The 9,600-nt window shown below is 35.0% G+C and overlaps 1 long non-coding RNA gene across 2 annotated transcripts in view; it reads left to right on the plus strand.

The window, feature by feature from the left end:
* LOC111087757 overlaps nt 1-9,099 on the plus strand; it is a 12,935-nt gene extending 3,836 nt beyond the window's left edge. For both annotated transcript variants that reach the window (XR_002612408.1, XR_002612407.1), the window contains exon 3: nt 8,914-9,099. This is a non-coding gene — a long non-coding RNA (uncharacterized LOC111087757). The remainder of the gene's footprint in view (nt 1-8,913) is intronic.
* Nucleotides 9,100-9,600: the final 501 nt, after the last annotated feature.

The raw sequence follows: 9,600 nt of genomic DNA on the forward strand, positions 1-9,600 counted from the left end.
GGAGAACTTCCCAACCCAACTCCATGATATTGTGTTCCGTCAAATGTGCCACATGTGGACATGCATTGTCGTGGAGAAGAAGAACACCTTTCCGATTGACAAGTGAAGGGCATTTCTGATAAAGAGCTTGATTTAAACATTCCAATTACTAACTACATATCTTTGCATTGACAATTTGCTGTGGGGTGAGGAGTTCGAAATGAATCACCCCTTTGATGTCCCACCAAATGCAAAGCATCACTTTATGCTGATGGAGTCCAGATTTTGGGATTGGAAGTGTTTTTTGTCTAAGACTGAGCCATTGTTTTTGGCATTTAATCTTTGCATAGAGAATCCACTTTTCATCACCAGTGACAATTCTGTCCAAAAATGGTTCACGTGCATTACACGCTAGAAGAGACGAAGCAACGTTTACACATTGGAAACGATGATCATCAGAGAGTTCGTGAGGCACCCAAACACCTTCTATATGGAGTTTTCCAATATTCCTTAGATGTTTACATATTGTTTCATGAAAGACGTGCAATTTCAGAGCCATTTCACAAGTGTGTTGCCTTGGTTTAGACTCAACAAGTGTCTTCTGAACATCAATATCAATTCCAACATGTCGGCCCCTGCCATCACAGTTTTTAAGGCTAAAGTCATCTGAACGAAATTTGCTGAACCATCAGTGGCACTTATGAACATTCAAAACACTTCCATTAAAATTTCTTTGATATTCTTTGTGGCCACAGAGGCGTTGTTTCTTTTCTTGTATTCAAACAGCATTACATGCCAAATGTGTGTGCCATCACTATAAGGGATTAGATTATACTAAAGTTTACACATTATATAGGCTATACTAACATGACATTTAGGTGGTTTGTTTAACTATTATATGTGATGTATGTTCTTTGGGGAATGGTTAATGAAAGTGTTCCAAAATGCGACATTAATTTCTTGACGACCTAATAATTGGGTTTGAAGACCCATCCTTCAAATATGGTCTCCTTGGTATCTTTCAACTGTTGATTCATCACAGTCTTGGTTGGAACGGCTAGGTTTCCCACATCTATAACTTACCTCTTTCTGATATTCTTTGGGAAGAGCGCTTATTCCTTACAAGCTTTTGTCTGCATTTCTTGGTGAGATGTCCTTTTAAGTTACATTTGAAACTCTTACTGTTTTGTAGCTAATTCTGTCTCAGTAGCTGTCTAACTACACCTTTTAGTTCATCTAAACTCTGGTCAGCAGGAGTTGATGTTTCAACACTATTTGATCTGACAATCTTGTAACTTTATCTGTAACTTTAATAGATTCCATTGCTAACTACAAATCTTCCTTTAAGGATGTACACCTACTTCAGCCTAATTTTTATATTCTATGGTGCTTATAAATTGGTCACATTCCAATGAATTTATTATTTTACAAGGATTGTCTGAGAAATACAATTGGCCAAGTATTTCCAGCTCTTCTGTAAGCTCAGCTAAGGTCTTTTCTCTGTACTCCATTCTGGAACTTTGCTCTGGATACTTTTTTCTTATTCTACACTCCTAACCAGATGGATAAGGTGACTTGTTATCTGTTATGGCTCTCAGCTGGAAGATTACTTAATGTTGTCAAAGTTGGTTCTTTTAAATGGGCAGAAAGATAAGTAACTTTGTTCACTATTCACCCATTCCTTGTGGAAATTATTTGAAACTGAACTTGGTATGACTTTCATGGTATCTTCCCATCATAGTCTGTTGTTTTCTTGATTGGCTGATGCTATACTGGTCATCTATATTCTGGATCTGGTAGTTCAGGAAGGTCCTTCAGAAACAGGTGGTAAAGTAGTAATGGTAATAGGTGTAAACCAAATAAGTTCTCCTTTTCCATATCTGGTAGTAGATAGTGTTTTTGGTTGGAACTCTTAAGCTGATACAGAAAAAGGTGTGGTTGATTTAATATTTGCATATAATAATTCATTTGCCAAATGCCTTATTCTGTCACCTGTGTTTTTTTCTTCGTTAATGGTGCTCTTTTTTTTACCTCAGTGATGTCTTTTTCGTACTTGATGTCCTTCTACATTTCTTCAAACTTGTTGATATAATAATTTTTTCATCCCCTATAGCATCACCAATCTTGTCTTTAATCACAATGTTTTATTTTAATTCTTCTTTAAATATCAAATATTTTTCTTTAAATCCTCTTAAATTTCTGCCACTTTGTTTTTGATCTTCCTTAAACGCTTTGTCTCTTTCCATTGTTTTATCATGTCTAACAGGTTTCCTTTCTCACTTTGCCCGTGTAGTCATCATCTTGAACACATAAGTTTCTCAGATATATTTGAAGCTCTGTTTTATTTTCACTAAAACATTTTCTCACTTCTGGAACTGATGTTTTAGTGTTGTTCTTTTGATGATAGGTTCTTGTAAATCATCTGTTGAAAACAATTTTTATCCAGTCCATGTAATTGTAACAATAATAAGTTACTCTATTTTCTCCTTTTAACCTTCTTCAAGCTTGAATTCTTATACACTGCCATAAATTGTTGTAGGCCTACATTACAAATGACATTAACTAATGTGAAAGAACCCAATATACTTTGTACAAAGTAACTCAATGAGAATGATAGAAAATGCAAATCTCAGGGCTCAATTTTAGGACCTTAGTTCTTTTCTGATTTACATAAAAAAAATAAGTAAGCTTGCTAGTGATATTAAGATTTGAATGTTGCTGGCCGTGAGGAAAATGCTGCTGTTTTAGAAAAAGAATTGGATTATTTGATGAGTTAGGTGATAAATGGCAGATGGCTTTTAATTATAATAAATGCAAGGTAATACATATGGAATATGGCAATTTGAATTATTTGTATAATTTTGATTGAAATAACTTTTAAGTGTTATTGAAGAAAAGGGTCTTAGTGTTTTGGTTTATTATTCTCTTCAAAGCCATCCAAGTAGTTGTAGGGCAAATAGGATTTTAAGTTTTGTTTGCAGAATTATTGAATACAAGTATAAAGAGGTTAAAAGTTCATTGTATAGGTCACAGGTTAGACCTCATTTGGAGTATTATGTTCAAACTTGAGTTCTTATCTTAGGAAGGGCACTGAATTGTTGGAAAGGATTCAAAGGAGAGCTACTAGGATGATACCTGGGATGGAAGGCAATGATGTAATGACAAAAGATACCCCCCCCTGCACAAAAAGTAGTTTGGCTTCCTGCATTTATTTCCCTATAATTGTAGTTACAGTTCTGGTTGATTTGGGCCCCCATTTGGCTTAGGCCTACCTGCAGTTGTGCAGTCCTACATATGTACTGATGTTATGAGGACAGATTGTGGTGAAGATGGTTGGAACCCTCCTTCTACTGTGGACTGGACTGGACAACAAGTACCATACGCCTCCTCGTCTTGGACTGGAGTTGACCCACCGATTATGGACTGAGGCACCCTAACCAATCTACACTACCTGATGCATCTGTTTAATGATTCGAGACACGTTATCTTTACAATGGGCAAAGAGTATACCTGGTACAAATGAGGTACAGTCTCCCAGGAGTGTGACCCTATACAGTAGGATATCTCACTACATGGGTTCTCTTCCAGTGCCTTCTGAAGAGTACTCGTCCAGATAACTTTTGCTCTGGTCTCTCCATTGTTTCAATTTGGGATTCTAGTTATTATACAGTGTCTTCACACACCCCCCCCCCCATGCTGGTAATCAATTTTAGTTATTTTCTTGTGAAAGACATAACTCAACTGGCCAGATATATTTATTATATTAATCTCAGACCAGTTTCTAATGATTACAAAGAACGTAAAGTGCATTGTTACTCACTTTAGTGATATAACAAAAAAAAACTTAAACACATGTTGCAAAAGTGTTCACTCCCTAACATGATTATGCAGTTAATATTTGGTTGAAGCTTCTTTGGCAGCAATGACAGCTGAAAGTCGTTTTTGATAATCCTCCACAAGTTTTTCACACTATGCTGGAGATATTTTTGCCTACTCCTGCTTGCAGATATCCTCTAGTTCCTGTAAGTTGGAAAGATGTATTCAATGCACAGCAATTTTCAAGTCTCTCCACAGATTTGAGTGGATTTAGGTCTGGGCTTTGGTTTGGCCAATTAAGGACTTTAATTTTGTTTCTTCAAAACCATTCTTGGGTTGCCTTTGAGCTGTATTTGGGATTGTTGTCCTGTTGAAATGTAAACCTTCGATTGAGTTGTAGTTTTTCAGCTGCCTTCTTCAGGTTTACCTCCAACATCTGTGTATATTTTGCACTGTCCATGATCCCTTAAATGCATACAAGTTCTCCAGTGCCAGCATTATGGACCCACCATCATGCTTCACAGTTGGGACTGTATTTGCCAGGTCATGAGCAGTGTTGGGTTTCTGCCATACATATCATTTGTCATTTAATCCAAAAAGTTCTATTTTAGTCTCATCTGACCATAGAACTTTCTGCCACATTGTTGTAAAGTTATTGAAATGTTTACGGGCATAGTTCATTCGTGATCTAAGATGCATCTTTGTCAGTAGTAAATTCGTTCTTGCCACTCTACTTTACAAGCCTTTTTTATGTAATGTACATGATATTGTCAGGGTGTGTACAGTAACTCCAGTTGCTGCTATTTAAGTCTGCATTGCCTTCAGTGTCACTGTTGCCTTGAAAGTTGTTTCTCTGATGATTTTTCTGCTTGTTCGAGTTCAGACTTTCTTAGGGAGAACTAATCTTGGCAAGTTTGAGTTAGTGTGACACACTTTTCATTTCTTTACAACCAATTTTACAGTACTTAATGGCAAATTGAAAACAAATAAAACTGATTTATAGCCTTAGCCAGAATTGTGCTTCTGAACAATCTTTTCCCTTAGGTCTGTAGAAAATTCTTTTCTCATCATTCTCAATATGTAACAGTAAACTAAATTTTAACTTTCAAAATACTTAAATCAATATTGATGGCTGTATATGACCTTAAGTATTTTTTCACATGGCTCTATATCTATGTGTTATATCACTAAATGAGTAACAGTGCACCTTTTGTTCTTTGTAATCTTTAGAAACTGGTCTGAGATTAATATAATAAATATTTTTGGACATTTGAGTTATATTCATGTCTTTCACAAGAAAATACCTAAAATTTATTACCAGCACAGGAGGGAGAAGACTTTTGCAATGCACAGTATGAGTGGAGTTAAGGTATCATATTGAAAGTTACAATGGGCGAAGAGTATACTATGGGTTCTCTTCTGATGACTTCTGAAGAGTACTCATCTAAATAACTTTTGCACCGGTCCCTCCACCTTTTCAATGTGGGATTCTAGTTATTATATGAGTGGAGGTAAGGTATTGTATTGGAAATTATATTTTCCTACACTGCAAATGTATTGCTGAAAGATACATACCTCTCTCACACTTCCCACCCATCCTTTCCATTTCCAATGAGTTTTTTCGCTAAGTGATTGTGCTCTACAGTAGAGAGGAAGTCAGCTGCACTAGGAGGGTTTTTGCAGATTCATTTGCATGCTACAACACAGCTATATCACATTTAAACGTGATGTTAGGTGGAATCATCACAGTTAGTGGTGAGCAAAAATTGCACATATAGAGGGCAACAAAAACTGAGAAAAGCTGTTATGCAAGTGGAGGTGACTAGTTATCAGAAACACATTTTTAGTGTAGGAAAATATTGACTTTTGGCAGGGTAGGTGTCATTTTCACCAAAGACATTATTATTTTTCTAAGGTTATCAGTTCCTATTTTGAATGGGTTTCCTCCAGATGTGGTTGATACAGTAAACTTAAGGGGCTTTAGGAAATGCTTGATAAATATTTAAATGATAATTAAGGGCTGGCTTTTAGGTTGTTTTGCTAGTTTATCAGATGTGTTAGTTTCAATGGACCACCATGCCTCTTGTCCTTAAGTGTTATCTATATACTGCTAAAACTCTGAGATTGTTTGTTTGTTTGCTTGTCTGTAATTAAATACAGCAAAAACGGCGCACAATAGCACCATATTTGTAAGAATACGGTACTCCTAAAATGAGAATAGAAACAGAATAAAACAAGTTTCGATAAAATCAAGCCATGTTTACCAAGTTAGCGCCGTTTCTCGGATCACTTTTATGAACATTTCTAGCATGAGTAATTTTACATCAACATCACACTACTGTTCGTGCTCTTTATGAAACTTCTTAGTTCACTTTTTTGAAAAATGAATGGTCTTTCCTTTTACTACTGATCAACAATCCGATTGGATGGAAATATTTAATTAAATTATCTCAAAATAAAACTTTAAATCGGTGCAATATTGAAATTAGCTTGAATTCTTCATAATCTTTGAATAGTGGGTGGTCTAGTATGTTATAAATATATCCTAAAATTATTTTAATCTTAATAATGCCAACATAGTACTTCAATCATAGCTTCAGTGACTTCTCTACCGGTATATCAAAATCTTTTTCTTTTTTTTTCCATTTAAAGATTTTACAGGAACAACTATACATACAGTCAGGGATAAATTACAAAGTGTGGCATAGACATTCTTGCATCAAACAAAGTATAGAGAAAGTCTGTTGAGGAAGGTAAACAAATTTGACATTACAATTAGAAGTACCCAACAATTCCAAGATGATACACACCTTTTCACACAAAAAGCTATCTTCCCCTTGCATCTGCCTTACAGACTTACGTGCCACTACCCTTTAAGCAACTGCCACCTAATCTCACAAGTTTTCTTTTGAATTGTGCTACTGCACAATCTCGTAGTCTTTTCAGTTCCTATTCTGGTTGTCTTTCTACATGGGCCATCTATCCATTTGAGGGGCATGGCATTCAGTAATGGTCAATCTGTTGCCACTATCCTCCTGGTTGTCCTGCCATTGGACCTCTCCCTTTTCCTTTACATGGTTGTTCAACAGGATTCAACTGTCTCCATCATTGCCAGTTATTGGGTGACCTTGTCTTCAATATTTTACCCTTCTTAATACCACAAGGTGTTTCCTCTCCTGTTTTCTTCACCTTGTTCTGTTGTTTCCTTATCCATAGACATACACGCCCTGTTCAAATGCCTGACTGAGACCTCAGTATCGTCTAGCATGCCCTTTTTTTGGGCCCCTCGAGCTGTTAGCAACCTACAATCTCTACCATTTTTAAGACGCATTCCTCTTACTTCTTGACTGTGGTTGCTGTTGTTCAGATCTTTTCCTAGTGACTCATCCCATACCCCTTTGCATCATCCTCATATTTTTATTTCTTCAAACCGGTCCTTCCTCCCTAATTTTTTAGCTGTTTTAGAAGGAGAGCTCTCCCTTCCTTATATTTCACTCTTCTGTGATCATTCGAACCCAGAAAACTTTTGTGCCCTATTTGTTGCTACTTAGCTCATGCCTCTTACTTTTGAGGATTCCAGCTTCAACTTTACATTCCTTGGGATTCCTCCAAGGATAAATCTCCTTCTACCTCTATGGGTTGGGTTTGCCAATTTTTATGTTTGGTCTTATCCTTATAAGGTATAGTCTCTTACAGACACTGTGCATTTTGTCCCATGAGGTTCACCATCTCTAATTTTCTTGCTACTCATTTCTGGTGGTTGTTGGATGAGATCCTTCAAGCTGGCATGTGGACTACCTTGCATAACATTGTTGCCCACTCTCTTCACATCTGGCTGTCTCGACTCCTGAAGATCACTGCCTGACTCTGTTCACTATCCTACAGTCTACCCCCTGTAATAAGTGTAAATGGCAACAGGTAGATTATTTCAACAGTGTATGTTTTAACTATGTATATGTCAAAATTGAATAACTATTTGTAAGAATTTAGAACTTTCAATATCAGAAATTATTGATTCACTTTATGCTGAGAAGTTGAACCTACACAAACTTTCCTTTAATTTACAAAATACTAGTCTTACTGCTGATGTGTTTTATGTTTTGTCTGATTTCAATTTCTAAAAAAATGTAGTTTAGTAAAGCATTTTTAGTTTACTCTCTAGGTTTTTTATGGCTTTAGATATTTTAGATTTACTTCTGTTTATCAAATTATTTGTTATTATGCATAGCAGTTCTGCATTCATTTTTCAAATTTTTACCAAAGTAGTCTACGTAATAGTAGTTTGCACTAATAAATAATTTAAAAGTATAGAATTGTAATAGTAATAATGAAAATCAATCAAAATGTGACAGATTGTGTAGTCTTTCTGTTCATCAGATATTCTTTCAAACTATGAATTGTGCTGATTCTGTGGAAGTGTTTATCGTAAGTTAATATTCCACCATCAATAAAACTTTTCCTTGTGCTTATAATGTCATGATGTCAGAAAAACAACGAGATTCAATAACTCTTGATACAAAATGAGCACTTTCAAAAGGTGGACCATTCTTATGCTAATAACTCATTGTTTGCCTACCTATTATTATATTAGCATAATGTACTTCCTTACTAAAGTACGTACATGTACTACATTTTAAAGGAAGAACCTATGAATGCATATTCCTTAACTTGTTTATGCTACATATGAATTACTGCAGACTGTGATATATGTATGCTATTTTTTCACGAGTTTCTTCTGATGATATCGATGTTTTATTTGTGATTGTGTTGGTAAGATCTTCATTTGATATTAAATTTTTTAATCTTTAATTAGTATTAGTGTAAAAACTTTTCATATGACTGGACATATGTTATAAGATATCAGTATGGAGGACTGATACTGATCTTCATATTTTTTGTGTTGTTTTAGTGGATTTGATATTCTTTAGCTACAGTAATAATGTACTAAAGGTAGAAAAGTAGCTTTAGAAATTTATCATAAACTACAAGAATTATAAAAAAGATGAAAGATTAATCTTAGAACAAGTTGTTCTAAAATAATATCACTATTGGGAAGTGTTTTACAGTATTGCTTTTCAGCTTACTTTTAATTCCAAATGTTGGTGTCATATTTTACAGCTCCATTTTGCTCCAGACACTTGCAAAATCCATATCACCAGCTTATTTGAGATTTGGTGGGACAAGTGCTGACTATCTTTTTTTTAACAAGACAATGGATGATAGAAGTTTAATAAAAAACCTGAATGTTTACCATGGAGATTGGTATCAGACCCCTATAATTTCAAACATCACTTTAACAGGTAAATGATTCCAGAATTAAAGTACACTTAATATTTCAATTTTAATTTTTGTAACAAAAGTATACTCTGTGGTAAAAAGATATGGATATCATGTTTTATGAATATAAAGAAAAAGTTCAGATTGTTGAATTTACTTTAAAAAAAAAAAAAAAGCAAAAAACTTTGGAAATGTCAAGACTTCTGTTTTCATTTGTAATGAATATTAAGTTTGATAATTTCTAGTTGGGGTTGGAGTTTAATTAGCATGTTATTGTTGGCAGTAGTTATCTTGCCAGCCCATCCAAACATGGCTACCAGTTTGGATCTCAGAAATATTACCTCTGCACCACTAAGAATATTGTTACATCTCCGTTTGTTAATTAACTTTCCGTAACTTTGTTCCGACGAAACTTAAGCGACACAAGTCTTTTCTTAATAAAACTAGTTTATTCTTTCCAAATATAACTTTACTGATACACTCAACTTCAACAATCGCGCTAAACAAACGCTGTAACGTCTCGTGCTC

Source organism: Limulus polyphemus, unplaced genomic scaffold (assembly GCF_000517525.1).
Source record: "Limulus polyphemus unplaced genomic scaffold, Limulus_polyphemus-2.1.2 Scaffold2587, whole genome shotgun sequence".
NCBI lineage: Eukaryota > Metazoa > Arthropoda > Merostomata > Xiphosura > Limulidae > Limulus > Limulus polyphemus.